The sequence below is a fragment of the Dermacentor silvarum genome, chromosome 6 (genome assembly GCF_013339745.2).
Source record: "Dermacentor silvarum isolate Dsil-2018 chromosome 6, BIME_Dsil_1.4, whole genome shotgun sequence".
In the NCBI taxonomy this organism is placed as follows: Eukaryota; Metazoa; Arthropoda; class Arachnida; order Ixodida; family Ixodidae; genus Dermacentor; species Dermacentor silvarum.
Window position 1 is genome coordinate 147502397 of NC_051159.1, and position 19144 is coordinate 147521540.

Sequence of the window (19144 nt, forward strand, 5' to 3'; positions counted from 1 at the left end):
AGAGTTCTCCAATTACCGTTTATTGCGTGAGCCGATTCCATCATATATGGCCTTACACTCCTTATCACCTCAGCTCAATGTAACTCCTGCTACATTATCTTAGGCAGTTCCTCACTATAGTGTCCTTCAACATCCATTCATTCGCTTACCTGGCGTTTTTCGATTCCTACAAGTACGGCATGTTCTTGTTCTCAAGTTTCCTTGCAGTAGATCTTCGCACATAATTCGCATACTAAGGTGGATGTATTCGCGACTGCTGTATCATGCCGGTGTGAACTGTCGCGAGCACGCCTGCGCGGCCAAATATACATAAGTGCTCCGTATGTCGGAATAAAAAAGCATTACTTTCCTGCTCCAAACCCCTTCGTCCCATCCCCTCATTACGAAAAACCCCGAGACGGATGTGGCAACGCTTGGAGGGCAGACGTTTGCAAGCATAGCCGACGACTTTCATTGCGTTGTCTTCTATTTGTGTTGCACCCACAACCAAAAAGATTTAGGCCACCACAAGGCGTTCTCCTTCAACAAAACATTGAGATTTAATATCAGAATCGATAAAGGAAATGTGACAAAGCATCGACGGGATCCTGGATCCAGCCGCCATCTTTACTCGACTGCGGCGCCCCCTCAAGGCCGTGAAAATCGCTATGTGAAAGGGGGTTCACTCGCAACTTTGCTGCAGTCATACACCAATTGGAATGCGGCGAGTACCATGTGTTTCATTCCATTGAACCAAATCTATTTCATTATCAGCCTTTGGTCAACCACCGCAGCCGATACGTGATATTTGGTGTAGAGATGCAAATATCTTTTTTTTGTCGCCTCTAGCGATCATAAACACGTTTTCGCCACCTCCATACTAAATTATTCACGGGCGTTGCTGCAAGGTGAAGAGGTCCTCGCTGTTGAAATTGAAAGTTTATCGACATTCTTATTCAAGTCACAGAAACATGTCTCACTTGGATTTAACCCATGGCCATAGAAGATAGTACTGGTTCAAGGACATAAAAAGAAATAAGTAACATGTTCGCGGTAACACGTCATATCACAACAAAATCAGTAAAAAAAAATACGTAAAATTGCAATACCCTAATTTGTGCGGAACCATATCATAATTTCACGAGCATGACTTTAAAAGTGTTCGGAAACTTTCAAGCCGTTAAATAAATAAAAGAAACGACCCCTTGGAAGTCAAGTGAGGGCTGTCGCATAACACAGACACATCACCTTTATTACAAGCGTGATTTATTTTTTACGTAGACATGTGTTCAATAAGAAATTAGTTTTTTTTGACGTGACATAGCGTAATGGGGACGATTGTTTCCGGTTGCTAGTGAGGTGGGACGATTGGCAGCTCAACTGGAATCACAAGGTCGATGGCAGCGGCGTTCGTTGCTGTGCGCTTGAGGATGTTCTTGCGGCTCTGGGTGGTGGTGGCCAGTTCCCAAGTGCTTCCCGCACGCTCGAACATGCTTGACGGATTGTACGAGTGCGTGTGAAAATAATAGCCCATGACAATTAGCACCAGCGCGAATACCACCGAGGATCCCGTGAGCAGCACAATCATCGCCCAGCGGCCACGTTTCTGCGTTACAAAACAACGAGACTGTCGTCACTTTTCTGCTGGCAACCAACGCACTGCGTGTCTACCGAAAAGTGAGTTTAAGTGCTACGAATCCCGAGTAAGTCGCAGTTGGCGATGGCTTTCGGTCTAGATTTTTATAAAAGCTTTCGTATGCACCATGGGGTAGCGAGCACCGAAAAGCTACAAACAAACGCATCGAATGCAAAAGAAATTCTACGTTTCAGAGGTTGGAGTTTTCTAGAGTACTTTTGTAAAGGAACCTTGCTTTCTGCACTCCTGTAGGTTCCCTCACTGAATGACAACCTCATAGCGACGCACAGTTATAACATAAGCTCCGGAGACAGCGCCAGTGGATCGCAGATGACGTGCTGACGTGTTCGGCGGTGTCACCTAAGAGACCTGCTATGGCCAGGATCACTGAGGCAGCCGGGGGAGGAGGGGGAGTGAGAAGGCGCTGGGAAAGAGTTGCGGCAGGTTTGCCCGTACAAGTATGGAGTGTACACGGCAGTACTTATCCACTAAGATCCACTAAGCGCGGATCTTCGCCGTAATATCTCTAAACCTAGTCACTCTTCTGACCAGCGGCACGGAATGTGCTCACGATCAACTCGGCCAAAATTTTCTTGTCCATTATATTGGACAGATTTTCATTCACTTGTCGTAGCTACTGTGAAACTCTTGCAACCGTACTAAAATTTTGACGTCAACAGTAATTCAGTAGGGCCGTGTGTGATGCACCTGCGATTTATATGTTGCGGAGCTAAAAATGATTAAACATGCGGGTTAAATTTTTCTTTCAATTTTAGCGTGTAAACAAATCTTCACATAAGAGATGTGAGGGCCCAATTAAAATTCTGGCGTAATCACATCACAGAATAGGTTAATTTCCTTCTCAAAATTCTTGGCATTCCAGTGCCTCGTGGCGCGTTTGAATTGGGAATGCTGGAGCTAAATGCCACTATTTGTCCTGTCACGGTGAGTCGTAGACGCGGTTGCAGAACAGCTTGCCTCGGAGAGGAGCCTCGCCACGCACTCGCCATTCCACTCGTAGTAGTCCGAGTTGCACGAGCAGATGTTGTCGACGCACCGGCTCCCGTCCGGGCAGAGCCTGTACTTGTCGCAGAGGCCATACAGCCTTGACTGCTGAGAGCAGGAGTTGCCTCGCAAGTGGTACGTCTCCGAGCAGACGCACTCGTGGCTCTGGTCGTCGCATTTCTGCGTGCTGCTTCTGCACTGCTCCTGCGGCGGAAACATGTGAATGACACTCGCGCTTCCACCTTAAGCAGCCCAGCGTAATCATTCTGTCAATCATATGAGAGAGAGAGAGAGAGAGAGAGAGAGAGAGAGAGAGAGAGAGAGAGATTTATTGTGTGCTGTAGATGTTTGCCTGGTCATAGGCCACTTAGCATGTTACTCCAGATGACATTGATGGCGGGTGAAATGACCCACTCATACACATCACACACACAACACGCAGAAGTAACAAGCACCAGCATACACGGCAGCAAACTTCTAGAGCGTATAGCTCAGGCAAGTGCCCCGGGTGAAGGCTAATAGCGCATTCCCGGCACGTAGGTCAAAAGCCCCGCTGCTGCAATGTCCAAGTACACTATAGGACAGAAGCCTCTACTACAGGTCTCCAACTATCCCTGTCTTGCGGCAATCGAACATAGCGTACGGTTGAACATTAGCTAGCCTTACTACTCGTCTAATCATCCGCGTTCAATGCGCTGTGTTTCGCTTTCCATGGCACCCATTCTGTTACTACAGTAGTCCACTTGGTGCCTTTACTAAGTACCTCACACGTTGCGTAGGGAAGAATTATGCTTATTTTTATCGTGTTTTTTATTTTAGTGTGATTACGGCAGCCACTCGGATAACGAAAGATCTACGATGGTTGTCCGTATGGTGGCGGCGGCGCATTTACCGAAGGAGCTATAGACGGGTAAAGTCAATATTTAATTTTAAATTGTGTAGTATAAGAATCAAAAGCTGCAAGGGACGCTTTAGTGGAGCACTACGTATTTGTTTTGATCACCTAAGGTTCTTTAGAGTGCGGTAAAGCCTACATTGAAGAATGCAAGGCATTGCAGTAACTGAATTTGATGAATGAGCAGTGCTACACGTGACACACACGGCGATTATATGGTATGGTATTATGTTTCAGTGTTACAGTATCAGAAAGATTGTTCGACATACGACCAAAATTAAAGAGTAGAGTTTTACACATTACATATATTTGTACTGTACTAAATCGCCCTTGAAAAACATGCAGTGGACCTCTAATTCGTTGCTTACTCTCTTCTCACGTTCTCCAGGATGCGCCTTGTACTCCACTCCGGCTATTCAATGTACGTAATTAACGGCCTTACAGGCATAATGACAACATGTCGGTAAAAAGAAAGCCTGTTATGAAATAAAATCACTGCGTGCAGCCTTTGCGAGACTTTAGATCCTGAAGCTGCAGCTGGGGTATCAAACGCTGTAGTGGAAGGTCCCAGGTTTGTTTTTACATGCTGGGTTTTTAAATGGACAATAAAGAAATCGTCAAGTCTGGCGAGAGTGTTTAGGCTACTTACAAACCCCCAGTGGCTTTGCTCTGTCACGTAAGGACAATCGCCCTTGAACGTGCGACCAATAGTGCTACGGACCAGTAGTAACGAGGACCAAGAAACCAGTGTTGTGCAGACGACGACGAATGGAGGCTAGCGCGGGCTGTTGCTTTTAACGCGACAGCGTTAAGGGCCCGGTGTCGCAGAGAATCCGATGGCGACTTCGTCGTCGGCGTTAAGCATCGGCGTCTGGCGGAAATAATCATGCCGAACCTCATCATCCCGAATCAACTCGACCACACAGGTCCTCCGCGTGGCGCAAGGCGTTAGTGAACAAAAATTGAATTTCTCAAAGTAAAATCCGCCAGAAAAATCGTGAAGTACGACTTAACCACAACCTACAGGCGTGATAGCGTCGGATTGTAGTTTCAATATACGAGAAAAAAAGCCTGATAAGCAGACGGGGATCTTTGAATGCCATCGCGTTCCACGCTTAAAGGCTAAGCTTAAGCGTCCTATAATTCTGATGGTGTTTCGCTGTACTTCGGTTCTAGGTAACATTGAGGGGAATGTTGAAAACTGAGCCTTTCTAAATTTTGGACGCGCGCGCCTCGGGGAAGCAGCAAACAATTACAACATAATAAAAAAAAAGCTCCTAGGGCCTTCACATTTTGATATAAGACGGGTTAAATTGCTCCTGTAAAATGTCTTCCCAGCAACGCATTTGTGTTCAAAAGTGAAGCCGACTTTAGGCGATCAGCGTAAGCTTAGTCTTTCTAAGCTGGCTTTCCCACGTTGCGTATAGCAGTGAAGCCTAGCCATAAAGAAAAATGTGATGCGAACTGAGCCCAATAACGCTATCTCGTTCCACTCGTAAAGGCGAAGCTTAAGCGTCTTCCAATTTTTGGCCAAACGCAGCGCATTTCCTTGTAAATATATTTGTATATAGCTTGTCTCCGTCTTCCCACGTAACAATATCAGCTATTCGGCACTAACGCCCTCGGGTATTGCCATCTGAGTGCAGTATTTCTGCACTGCGCAGTCGATCTGGGAGGTCATAGTGTACTCAATTACACTATGACGCTAAGAGTGGTGCTAAGCACGGCATGGAGAGTACGCCACATCCTGGCATGCATTGATGAAAGATTGGTGTGAAAAGAGACAGCCAGACAGTCCCTATGTATAAGAAGATGCGATAATATAACTAAGTCCTTATTGTCTTTTAAGTTCACTTACAATATAATGTAGGTCTTCATTATTGTTACCTGCTCCTAAAGAAAACTTCTCAAGCATACTGCACTGTTCTTTCACGTGATGTAATTTACCACTTGCAGAAGATCACTTTAAGGTACAAGTATAGCAGATGACACGTTAGAATGGTAGTCTGTGAATTAAGTTCGGTTGATTATTTGCTCTTGTGTGCTTTTAACATGTATCGAACTTTCATTACATGGCTTTGTTTTCAATGGCTGCCGTGGTATAGGGGAGTACAATATGCGTACCTCGAAGAGGCATCGCTGTCCGTGCTTCTTGCTGCTCAGGCAGGCCTGTAGTTGCTCGATTTTCACGAACTGGCTCCCGTTGCAGCGACACTCGTGTCTGTCAACATTGTGTTGGCAGGTCACGTGCCGGCCCGTGCATCTGCTACGGTCCAAGCAATCGGATCCGAGAGGCGCGTGTAACCGTCTGGCACGGCTTACCACGTCTCCCTTCAACTTCACCGTGCTCACGGTGCTCCAGTTCTGCGGAACGATTACAGAAGCACAAAAAATGTCACATCACCCAATGTTACATATCTAGTAACCCAAGGTTAGTTCGACAGTTCGTTTTCAACCCGGATACCTTAGTACGGCAGCCCAACCATCTACCCATTTGACCATGGACTACTCAGTGACCAATGCTGTTGGGAAAAAAGTTAGGCGCGATCATCATCATCATCATCATCATCATCATCATCATCATCATCATCATCATCATCATCATCATCATCATCATCATCATCATCATCATCAGCCTATATTTACGTTCTCTGCGGGACGAAGGCCTCTCCGTGTGATCTCCAATTACCCCTGTCTAGCGCTAGCTGATTCCAACTTGCGCCTGCGAATTTCCTAACTTCAATACCCCACCTAGTTTTCTGCCGTCCTCGACTGTGCTTCCCTTCTCTTGGTATCCATTATGTAACTCTAATGGTCCACCGGTTATCCATCTTACGCATTACATGGCCTGCCCAGCTCCATTTTTTCCTCTTAATGACAATTAGAATATCGGCAATTCCCGTTTGCTCTCTGATCCACACCGCTCTCTTCCTGTTTCTTAACGTGAGGCCTAACATTTTTCGTTCCATCGCTCTTTGTGCGGTTCTTAACTTGTTCTCGAGCTTATTTGTTGACCTCCAAGTTTCTGCCCCTTATGTTAGCACCGGTAGAATGCAATGATTGTATACTTTTCTTTTCAACGACCGGGGTAAGCTCCCAGTCAGTATTTGGTAATGCCTGCCGCATGCACTCCAACCCAATTTTATTCTTCTGTAAATTTTTCTCATTATCGGGGTCCCCGGTGAGTAATTGACCTAGATAAACGTACTCCTTTACACATTCTAAAGGCTGACTGGTGATTCTGAATTCTGGTTCTCTTGCTAGGCTATTGAACATTATCTTTGTCTTCTGCATATTAATCTTCGACCCAATTCTTACACTTTCTCGATTAAGGACCTCAATAATTTGTTGTAATTCGTCTCCATTGTTGCTGAATAGGACAATGGCATCCGCAAACAGAAGGTTGCTGAGATATTCGTCGTTGATCCTCACTCCTAAGCCTTCCCAGTCTAAGAGCTTGAATACTTCTAAGCATGCAGTGAATAGCATTGGAGAGATTGTGTTTCCTTGCCTGAGCCCTTTCTTGATAGGTAACTTTCTACTTTTCTTGTGGAGAACCAAGGTGGCTGTGCAATCCTTGTAGATATTTGAAAAGATATTCACGTATGCCTCTTGTACTCCTTGATTACGCAATGCCTATATGACTGCTGGTATCTCTACTGAATCAAATGCGTTTTCATAATCTATGAAAGCCATATAGAGAGGTTAATTGTACTCCGGAGATTTCTCTATTATCTGATTGATGACATGGATATGAATTATCGTACATACATACATGCAAGCATATATGCATACATACATAAAGTGACTGTACTGCCTTTATTCTTTGTCCACAATATTTGGAATTGTTATTAACCAAAACTGTTAACCATGTTTGAAAGCACTTTCACAGTTGTATTTGTGTCCCGACCCTGATACAGCCTTATAAATAAGGCTAGCAGTATTAAATAAATAAATAAATAAATAAATAAATAAATAAATAAATAAATAAATAAATAAATAAACATACATACATACATGCATGCATGCATGCATACATACATACATACATACATACATACATACATACATACATACATACATACATACATACATACATACATACATACATACATACATACATACATACATACATACATACATACATACATACATACATACATACATACATGCATGCTTGTATGCAGAGACATACTGCAAACTGGTTGAAGTTTTCAAAGAATGCGAATCCTATCAAAAAGTAACCGGTTGAAGTTGCCAAGTTTCGGTTCACTGATGGGTTTCAAGCCAGTAATGCTTAAATTTCGAGCAGCTGTGATTATGGGCCGTTTTATCATGCATATCAGACCCAACAGAGGCTCACCTCGTCCAAGAGCATGATGCGGCATTCGATTTTGTCGGTGCCGTCGGGCTTTTCCAGAATGACAAGGGTACTGTATACGAAGCTGAGGTCGCTTCGCAGTTCTATGCGGCCAGAAATCTGGATAGTGTTCCTGCCTACGGAGCCGCCGGGTTCGTCAGGTGCTTGGTACTCTCCGTCGAGGTACCATGCGAAGGTGGCGTCATGTCTGACTAGAGCAGCGCAGGTCATGTTGCAGGTGTTGCCTGAGGAGCATGAGCTTTGCGTGACCTGTAGATGGTACTGTGGCAACTTCATGTTCAAATCTTGGAGTGCCTTGTCGGCCAGGAATGACGCCCGAGTCCTAATAATGGCTGATGCTATAATCAAGAATGCAGTTGACAGAGCTGACATCCGGCACGAAACAAGGGCAGATCGCTGAAGGATTCGGGGTGTAGGACTCCCCTGAAACAAATGAAGTATGTAAATGGCATGTGGTGTGATGGCAATTTCTAATTGAACTAGAGTTTTTTCCTAAGTAATTGTGATATAAGGGAAAGAAATATCATCCACCCAAAAATGGCACAATGCTTAAAGGAAACTTTTTTCCCATTTCATGGAACTTTCTCCACGTTGCAGAATTCTGCAGAATATTGGCCACTAATTATCAATATACGTAACTATTGCGTTCCTCAAAGCGTAATTGAAAAACACAGAGAGCTGCATTCCACGGCATTAATATCACATTCTGTATTTAGTGTACCCAATTATCATTAACTCTGGGGTAATAACTGATCTAACAAATAATTTGGATACTGAAGAAACCTGATACGGTGCCTAAGAAATTGGTAAGCAACACACAGGGACATGCGCGGTCTTTGGCAAGTGCATCTTTGCGCCAGATTACAGGCGTTGAGTGTCGGCCTTGCTGGTAAGACATCTTTTTCTAGTGTTTAGCGCACACAACTTCAAAAACAGCGGACGGCTGACGCTGTTTTTGAAGACACACACAAGCGCTACTTTCAACAATGGTTTATTAGAAGCCGGACCACGGTTTACATACCCAACACAAACTCACGCATGCGCGAACTATGAGCAAGCGAGGAATGACAGTTCGTTCTTCACTAAGGATAGTGAAGGCGTAATATGTCTCATCGTTCAGTTCACCTTCAACTTCTTTGAGCGAAAACCATGCTTGTCGAAGTGAAATCGTTCACGATGACGACTCGGTGTAGTAATTCCCTTACTACACCACCCCGGCATCGTGGCTTACCTACATGCAAACGCTCACGCAACAATTCTGATGGTGCGTGGGTCAACGTCGTCATCGTGTTAATTAAGATAGAGTTCATTCTGGCACTCGAACCAACGACCTTCGGTGGGAGTCGAGTCCTCGAGCTTATGTGGGTGTCGAACCACCACCTTAGGCGTTAAGGTGAAGGTAATTAAGGCACAGTTAATTAATATAGAGTTAATTAAAGCACTAGAACCCACGACATTTGGTGTTAATTAGGACGAGGTTAATTAAGATACAGTTAATTAGGGTAGCGCCAATTAAGGCAGTCGAACCCGCGAATTTCGGTCGCAAAGAACAAGTAATCAGAAATAACGCATTTGAATGAGAATGTCAAGTAATTTAACAAATTTCTCTTGAGCACGCAGGCTTTCCCCTTCACCCTCTTTGTCGTATGCTAAAGAACTGCCACTTTTTTTTATTCGTAAACATATACAAGCATTGGGGTACTTATTCAGGAGGAGGTCCCATAGCACGAGGCTGAAAGGGGACCTCGTGTTAGAAATGAAGTGGCAATAATGACAAAAAATGGCAACAAACCGGCATTACGCAGTTAGTTGTAAGAATGGAAACGCAACAGATATACATGCATAATATACACTATAAGAAAATAATTACAGAGAAAAATGCTAAAGTACAATAAATTAAGAACAACAAAATATAGCAAATGCAGATTAGTTAAACTACGTTTAAGAGTGAAGAATAAATGAAAAACCTATTTCCTAAATGATCCCATAGATAATTGCTTAGGACTTATTGGTATGTTATTCTAAAACTAAACAGCCGCAGAAGTGGCAGTGGGTTTCCCATAGTTAGTGCGGACATATGGGAATCAAAAATTGTTCGAGGCGAATCTAGTCGGATTAGAGTTCATCAAACGTGATTTTTGCAACACGTCAGCTCCTGTGGTACCGCTTAGAGACTTAAAAAAAACATAAATTCATAATTTATATTAGGATTAAATTATCATTCTAGTCATTTCGTCTTTATGCCTGAGCATAAAAAAACCCATTCGTGAAACCGAGGAAAGCATCCACGCGTGCTGCAGTGAGTAGCTAACCAACTGAATTTCAAGGCTACTGGAACTGACAGAAATCTTTTCTTGTTGTGTTTTGTGGTCACGCAGTTGTGAAAGCTTGCGTTATTCTTTATCCTTTTTCTTGATGATACATAGTCAATAGCATTACTTTATTTCTCTGTCTGCCGTTATATCTAACGATAGTTTCCACATTTGCATGTTACCTTTCTTTAAATTGTTATTGGGTGCAAGCTTTTGTTTGTTTCTGGCAATTGCCCTTTGTAATGAATTAGTCAAGGAAAATAAAGAGATGCGGTTCCTTTTGATTGCCATAAATTATGAAAGAATTACTGACCACTTGGTGTTTTTCTATTGTTATTATGCTGTATTTGGTGGCTATATGGTGTCGGGTAAGCCTGTATATGGCGTTCGGCCGTCCTAAACCGTATGACAGTGACGTGCATGAAGCCACCCAACGAGCGTATGAAGCATGGTTTGCCGGTGATTGATGTTATATATATCATGTAAAATATGTATCGAAGTGAAGTATCAGGTTTATAGCAAAGACATAATGTTGATTAGAGCACTGGATATCATGTTATCAATGCGCTGGATATTAGTTTCTGATATACCGCTATCGTGCTCTCTTGTATACGTATTAGGCAAGCAGAGAAGCCGGTGGCTTATCATTGACAATCGCACTTAGGCCGGCATTGCCAGGGACTCGCAGTTCTCAAACATCCTTCCATGGCTTCAGTGCGTGTTAGAAGCATTTCCATTCAACTCGAATACGATCCTTTTGCCTCGCCATTACCGATATGACGAATACATTGTCTCAGTGCACTTACGCAAGGAGACATCGCTTAAGTTAGAATGCTTAAAATGGTACACTGATGTTGCTGAGGAGTTTCTGATTGTTAATCCACTGCGTTTGTTTGAAGATGAGAAAAATTATAGTACCTGTGGCGATGAGCGGCCTCTAGAAGGGGTCTTTGTCTTCTTCGACTTCCTGCAGCTCTTCCTCGTACCACAGCGCTGTCTCAGCGGCCTGTGTGTTATTTGTCGAAAATTGGCAAGTAAATTTCGGATTCATAAGAATTACAGCAGTTTCTGCGTATCAAACATCACGGGTGACACCAGCGCAGTGTACAATTCCATCTTACCCTTCATGAACTCATTTACGAATGCTAATGCATTTCCTTTTCCGTGGCAACAAAGAGTCTGTACTTCCTTGAAAAATGCCTTGTCGGACCGCAGAGAGCTGTGGCAATGTTTCTGACCGGCATATTACCGCAAAAAGTTTATTCGTACAGACAGTTGAAGAATAGAGAAACGAAATGAAAACATACAGATCCAACGCGATGTTGTAATCTAAAATGACGGCCACGGCGGCCGCATGTCGATGGGGGCGAAATGCGAAAACATCCGTGTGCTTAGATTTAGGTGCATGTTAAAGAACCCCAGGTGGTCCAAATTTCCGCAAGTCCCCCACTACGGCGTGCCTCATAATCAGATCGTGGTTTTGGCACGTAAAACCCCCTAATTTAATTTTTGATTTTTAAAATCTAAAATGACGCGAATGCTTGTTTGAGTTAGCGAGGTAGCAGCAGAAATGGATCAGACGATGACAGCCTCGTCGCCTGCAGATGTTAGCTGTCCGCGTCACGAGAATGGAGGTGTTGTGTGACGCTTGTCGAGGAAAGAATGTTGACGATAGGCGTATACACAGAGAAGTACGGCACATATCTGAATACATTTCATGTTTCATGCCACTTTTGTCACAATCGCACCTTCATTCTGGGGAGTTGGCCAGGAAAGGGCACATACCAACTGGTACGTACACAGGTGCATACATCCAGTGCCGAAGTTATCTGTTCGGGCATATACTCAGAGGCATATACCCAGTGACTGACCCAGTTGTGCTCCTCAGTTGCGCAAGTTGTCCATCTATATATATATATATATATATATATATATATATACATATATATATATATTGCCACGGGGATATGAGTAGCAAAAGGGATAGGAAAAATTATATTTACACGATATATACAAAGAGGGACGGCTGCAGGCAAGATGGCAGAACAACAACACGAGCGCTGCCCAGATCGTCGTCTTCACCGTCTTTTTGGCGCATTCTTCCATGCTCGGCATAGCGCGTAACATGGAACCCCCGCCGTCGAGAGCGCCGTCTCGGCGCTTAAGGAGCAGTAGGATCTTGTCCGGCAACATAAGGCTTAAGGCGGGAGACGTGCACGATATCAGTGGCGGAGGCGGCAGATGAGCGACTGTCCAATGGAGTGATCTCGTACGTGACGTCTGTGACTTGGCGTAGGACCTTGTAAGGCCCGGAGTATCGGGAAAGAAGCTTTGACGACAAGCCAACGTGGCGGCAAGGCGTCCAGAGGAGGACCAAAGAGCCCGGAGAGTAAATAACGACTCTGTGATGGCTATCGTAGCGGGCCTTCTGGGACAGCTGGGAGGCATGAAGACGATCCCTGGCAATCTGGCGAGCCGTTGCAGCCCGAGAAGCTGCATCGCGAGCGTAGTCGGTAACAGGGTGCACAGGTGGTGGTAAAAGAGTCTCGAAGGGCAATGTGGGATGGCGGCCAAACAAGAGATAAAAGGGGGAAAAGCCAGCGGTGTCATGGCGTGACGAGTTGTAGGCGAATGTCACATAAGGCAAGGTGCTGTCCCAATCACGGTGGTCTGAGGAAACGTACATGGAGAGCATTGTGGTCAGCGTGCGGTTGAGGCGCTCGGTAAGCCCATTGGTTTGCGGATGGTAGGCAGTGGTTAGCTTGTGACGGATGGAACACGAACGAAGAATGTCGTCGACGACTTTGGACAGAAAGGAGCGACCACGGTCGGTCAGCAGCTGTCGAGGAGCGCCGTGGTGAAGAATAACGTCGTAAAGTAGGAATTCCGCAACGTCAGTGGCACAGCTTGTCGGTAGTGCCCGCGTGATAGCGTATCGTGTCGCGTAGTCCGTAGCGACGGCAATCCACTTGTTCCCAGTCAGAGATGTTGGGAATGGCCCGATGAGATCAAGGCCGACGCGGTAGAACGGGACACCGGGAATGTCGATGGGCTGAAGAGGACCGGCTGGCGACAAGGATGGATGCTTGTGGCGCTGGCAAGACTCGCAAGAAGCAACGTATCGGCGCACAGAGCGGTGGAGGCCTGGCCAGAAGAACCGACGCCGAACGCGATCGTACGTGCGAGTTGCTCCGAGATGTCCAGCTGTTGGGGCATCATGAAGCTGTTCGAGGACAGTGGAACGGAGTGTTTCGGGTACAACTAGTAGAAGCTCTGGGCCATCGGAGCTGGTGTTGCGTCTGTATAAGATGCCGTCACGAAGCACGAATAATTGTAGTGACGGGGCACGGTCATGAGAGCGTAGACGGCGGATAATTGACCGCAAATTGGCATCGCTGAGCTGTTCGCTGCGTATGTCGGATAAATCGGATATCGCGAAGACACAGGCGTCCGAATCGTGAGCTGACAAGTCGGGAGGGTCCACTGGATGACGGGATAGGCAGTCCGCATCCTGGTGCAGTCTGCCAGACTTGTAAGTGACGTCAAAGCTGTATTCTTGCAGTTTCAGTGCCCAGCGACCAAGTCGTCCAGTCGGATCTTTGAGGGAAGACAACCAGCAAAGCGCATGGTGGTCTGTGATGACCGAAAAGGTGCGGCCAAACAAGTATGGTCGAAACTTTCCGACAGCCCAAACCAGTGCGAGGCACTCGCGCTCAGTGATCGAAAATTTGCACTCCGAAGAGGAAAGAAGGCGACTGGCATAGGCGATGACGCGATCGCGTCCTTGTTGCTGCTGGGCGAGAACAGCGCCGATGCCATGTCCACTGGCGTCGGTGCGAAGTTCAGTAGGGGCTGACGGGTCAAAATGGGCCAAGATGGGTGGTGACGTAAGTAACGTCGTGAGCGTGTGAAACGCAGTGGCCTGTTCAGGACCCCAAGAAAATGGCATTTCCTTCTTCAAGAGTTCCGTGAGTGGACGAGCAACGTCGGCGAAGTTCCTGACAAAACGTCGAAAATAGGAGCACAAGCCGACAAAGCTCCGGACGTCTTTAGTGGAACGTGGTATAGGGAAGTCTTTGACAACACGAATTTTTTCTGGGTCAGGTTGCACGCCTTCAGCACTCACAAGGTGGCCAAGCACAGTGATTTCACGGCGGCCAAAACGGCATTTGGAAGAGTTCAGCTGAAGGCCTGCTCGCCTGAAAACTTCAAGAACTGCCGACAATCGGCTAAGGTGACTGTCAAATGTCGGTGCGAACACGATGACATCGTCAAGGTAACATAGGCAAGTTGACCATTTGTATCCACGGAGGAGGGAGTCCATCATCCTTTCAAATGTGGCTGGGGCATTACACAGTCCAAAGGGCATTACCTTAAACTGGTAAAGTCCATCGGGCGTAACAAATGCGGTCTTTTCACGGTCTTGATCATCGACGGAGATCTGCCAGTAGCCTGACCTCAGGTCGATAGAAGAGAAGTATGCAGAGCCGTGTAGACAGTCGAGAGCGTCGTCGATCCGCGGCAAAGGGTAGACGTCCTTGCGCGTTACCTTGTTTAAGTGGCGGTAGTCGACGCAGAAGCGCCAGCTGCCATCTTTCTTCTTCACCAGGACGACCGGTGATGCCCATGGACTGCATGAAGGTTCAATGACGTCCTTGGTGAGCATCTTGTCGACTTCACGCTGTATCACTTCTCGCTCGGCATGGGACACGCGATAGGGACGGCGTCTGATTGGGCTGGCGTCCCCAGTATTGATCTTATGAGTGACCACAGAAGTCTGTCCCAAAGGACGGTCATTGAAGTCGAAGATGTCGCGGTAGGACTTCAATATGCGCCGCATATCGGCTGTCTGTGCAGGAAGGAGGTCAGACGCAATCATCTTGTCAATATCACCGTCGACGAGAATATGTGAGAAAGAGGAAGGGGCAGAGGATAAAGAAGCGTCGGTGACGAATGCAGAAACGGCACACTCGTCGATAGAAGCAATGTGGCCTAGAGTCATGCCGCTTGGGATGAGTTGCGTGCACCAGCTAAAGTTCAGTATGGGTAGCGACGTGTGATTATCTGCAACTCTAATAAGCGTGTGAGGAAGAGCGACGTTTTTGGCGAATACGACGTCAACGATCGGGGTCAAGATGTAATCGCCATCGGGAATGGGCGAACAAGACCGCAAGTTCACATACATAACGGCTTGAGGAGGTAGCCTAACGTAATCCACTGAGCACAAGCGCGGTTGGCGTGTAGTAGGAGCGTCATGGTAGCACGGTAGGTCTAGCTGAAGCAAGCCGGTTCCACAGTCAATAAGGGCAGAATGGGCAGACAGAAAATCCATACCGAGAATGAGGTCATGGGAGCATTTCTCGAGCACGGCAAGGAGTACGCTTGTGGATCGGTCAGCAACACTTATTCGGGCGGAGCACATCCCTAGCACGGGAAACGTTCCGCCATCGGCGACACGAATGAGCGGTACTGTGGGTGGTGTTAGAACCTTCTTAAGGCGGCGACGAAGCTCCGAATTCATCACTGATATCTGAGCCCCAGTGTCCACTAGAGCGACAACATGTGCGTCATCCAGTTTAACGTCTATCAGGTTTCGTCTGGTCTGCAGTGTGGTCAGAGGATTTGGCAGGCGGGTCGTCGATGCAGCATCACCTCTGGGAGCTGCATCGTCTAGTTTTCCCGAGGGAGTCGTTCAATCGGCGACGTAGGGCGGCGAAATTGGGGCGAGCGAGATGATTGGCGACGCGACAACGGCGAACGGGACTGGTGACCACGTGGGGACGGCGAACGACGATACGGCATGGGGGGAGCGTCTTCAGCGGTGGTTTGGGGATGCTCGTGGTAGGGCTGAAATCGGCCATGATCCATGTCGGGGTGACGGTTGTTACGGTTGTTTCCATAGGGAGCCTGATACCAATACCACCGGCTGTTACAATGGCGGGCCACGTGTCCAATACGACGGCAGTTAAAGCAAATTGGACGGTCATCAGCAGTCCTCCATTCGGCTGGGTTGCGAGTACGGAAAGGCGGCCTTTGACCTTGGGCGTACGAAAGTGAGGGACGGCGGTCGATCGGCTGCGAAGGAGCTGCGGCGCACACAGAGTCCAGGCCAGCATTGGAGAGCTCCCGATGAACAATAGCTTGGACTAGTGGCACCATCTGGGAACTATGATCACAAGTACGGCCGCACATAGAAGCAGGAGACGCAGCATCAAGTTCACGTCGAATGATCTTCTTCACGTGTTCCACGGTGAGCGGCGCCGACGGCTCAGGTACGTCTTCGCAGGACCACGTTGCTGCCGTGTTCGGAAGTCGAGCGAAGTTATTGGCAATGCGTCGACTTTTGGCGGCCTCAAAGCGCTTGCACTCTTGGATGATGGCATCGATGGTGTCGCAGTCCTTGCAGATTAGCAGGTTGAAGGCATCATCTGCTATGCCTTTTAACACGTGGCCTACTTTCTCAGACTCCGTCATGCTGTCGTCTGCTTTGCGGCAAAGGGCAAGCACGTCCTGTATATAAGTCAGGTATGACTCTGTCGCTGTCTGCGCACGAGATGCCAGCTCCTTCTTTGCTGCTGCCTTTCTCCCTGTGGACTTGCCGAACAGGGAACGCATCTTTTCCTTGCATGCATCCCAGCTCCCAATTTCCAGTTCATTATTCTGAAACCATACCTTCGCGGTTCCCTCGAGATAAAATAGTATGTTGGCCAACATGATCGTCTCATCCCAGCGATTATTCTTACTTGCACGCTCGTACAGGGATAGCCAGTCCTCGATGTCGACGTTGTCAGTCCCGCAGAATGTGCCTGGGTTCTTTAGCTGAGCCAGGACGACCGTTGTCGTTTGTGCCGCCTCGGTGGGCGCAGACACCTCTTCCGCCATCGTGGATAAAGCCAAGCGTCGGCCGCTGCGGAGCTCCGTTGTACCGTGTGGGTACCCCGCACCTCCCACCAAAATGCCACGGGGATATGAGTAGCAAAAGGGATAGGAAAAATTATATTTACACGATATATACAAAGAGGAGACGGCTGCAGGCAAGATGGCAGAACAACAACACGAGCGCTGCCCAGATCGTCGTCTTCACCGTCTTTTTGGCGCATTCTTCCATGCTCGGCATAGCGCGTAACAATATATATATATATATATATATATATATATATATATATATATATATATATATATCCGGCGGAGAAACGACCAGGAATGCTGAGTCCCGGATGAGTTGGCAAGAAATCTTCGCTTTAATATTTAAAAGAGGAAGTGCACAAATACGGAAGCTCAAATTCGCTCGAAGAAATATACTTGCAGATTGTTTCCAGTGCGAGGCTTAACGACAACAAGGATGTTATCGGCTTTGTGAGTCATGCGCGAACACCATCATTCATTAACTTTTAAATATATTACATACACTTTAGGACTAAATACGCCTGGGCGAAACTTCCAGAAAACGGACCGCTTTTCGTGAGGTCCGGTGTAACCTCAGTGAACGAGGGACCATTGACGGATATCATTTAGAGATTCAAATATGGCGGGCGAAAGTAATGGGGACATAAAATATAGCAAGGTGGCTAAGTTTACTGCCAAATTGTTTTGTTAGGAATAAAAGAGCAAGTTTTCGAACCAAGGCTTGCATGGAAACGGTGTGATTCTGAGATCTTGTTACAAGTGAGTACGCCTTGAAGACTCATTGACTACAATTCGTACTTTGCAATATGTGGCTTAATATTTTAAAAGTGAAATTTTTATTTAGTTCAATAGAAATGTCAATTTTATCAATTTCTTGCGCATGTAGCCCTAATATCCGCGCCTTCAAGTAATCCAGCTAAATAGCTAGAGTTGTGCGGTCTGCTGCCGGCAGTTGATAAAATCTGCATAGTAAAAAAAAAAAAAAAAAAAAAGAAGGAAAAACCCTGATAGAATTGGCGACAGCTTTCGAGAAACATCGGTTACCATCGCGCATCTTGCGCCGAGCGACCACTTACAAGCGGTTTTCCGGTGAAAACACACACCGGCATAAAGTAAAAAAAAAAAAAAAAAGAAATCAGAGCCTTGCACTACTGTGAAGATGGAAGCCAGCGAAACTGTGACTATGGTGGGTCTGCTGTAGTGAATATTGCTATAGTGAATGTATATATTATCATTATTGATTATATTGAGCGTATTCGGCATGTTAGTCAAAGAGCAAGGACACCGGCTTCTTGTTTTCGCCCGGCGCGATGGCCAAGTAGTGCGTTTGCTGCGCTGAGTTCGCCCCATCGTCATAGACTAGCGTATGAGCCACAGCGTTCATAGCCACGGCGCACTGCACGGAAGCTTCAGGTTCCTATGAGATCTCTCCCGCTCGTGCTCTCGGCGGCTCATACCCACATATCCTTCGCGGGTTTGAGCCACACGTGATTTCTTTCTTTCTTTCTTTCTTTCTTTCTTTCTTTCTTTCTTTCTTTCTTTCTTTCTTTCTTTCTTTCTTTCTTTCTTTCTTTCTTTCTTTCTTTCTTTCTTTCTTTCTTTCAGTCTTTGTTTCTCTCTTTCTTTATTTCTTTCCTTCCTTCCTTCTCTCTTTCTTGTCCCTGGCTCATACCCACATATCCAATGCGGGTATGCACCATACGTGATTTTATTATCGTTAATCATGACGTAACTGACGAGCATGTGATGTTATTGATGTCATGACCTATCAGTCATGTTAATCATTCGTTCTGACACCTGTGCTAAGGCACAACTGGCGGTAAACCACCACGAACATGGAGCCAGAGCACCACACACATGTAGCCGAAATGATGATGATGATAGTCTTTTCTACACGTGGACACAATCCTGGGGGAACTAGCCCTTAACAGCTTCGCTGTAAGAACACGTGGCAATATACACCTGATAGCGCTATGCAGCTGACTAAAAATGGCAGGCACATCTTACATGAAGTTCGGCATCTTATAAGA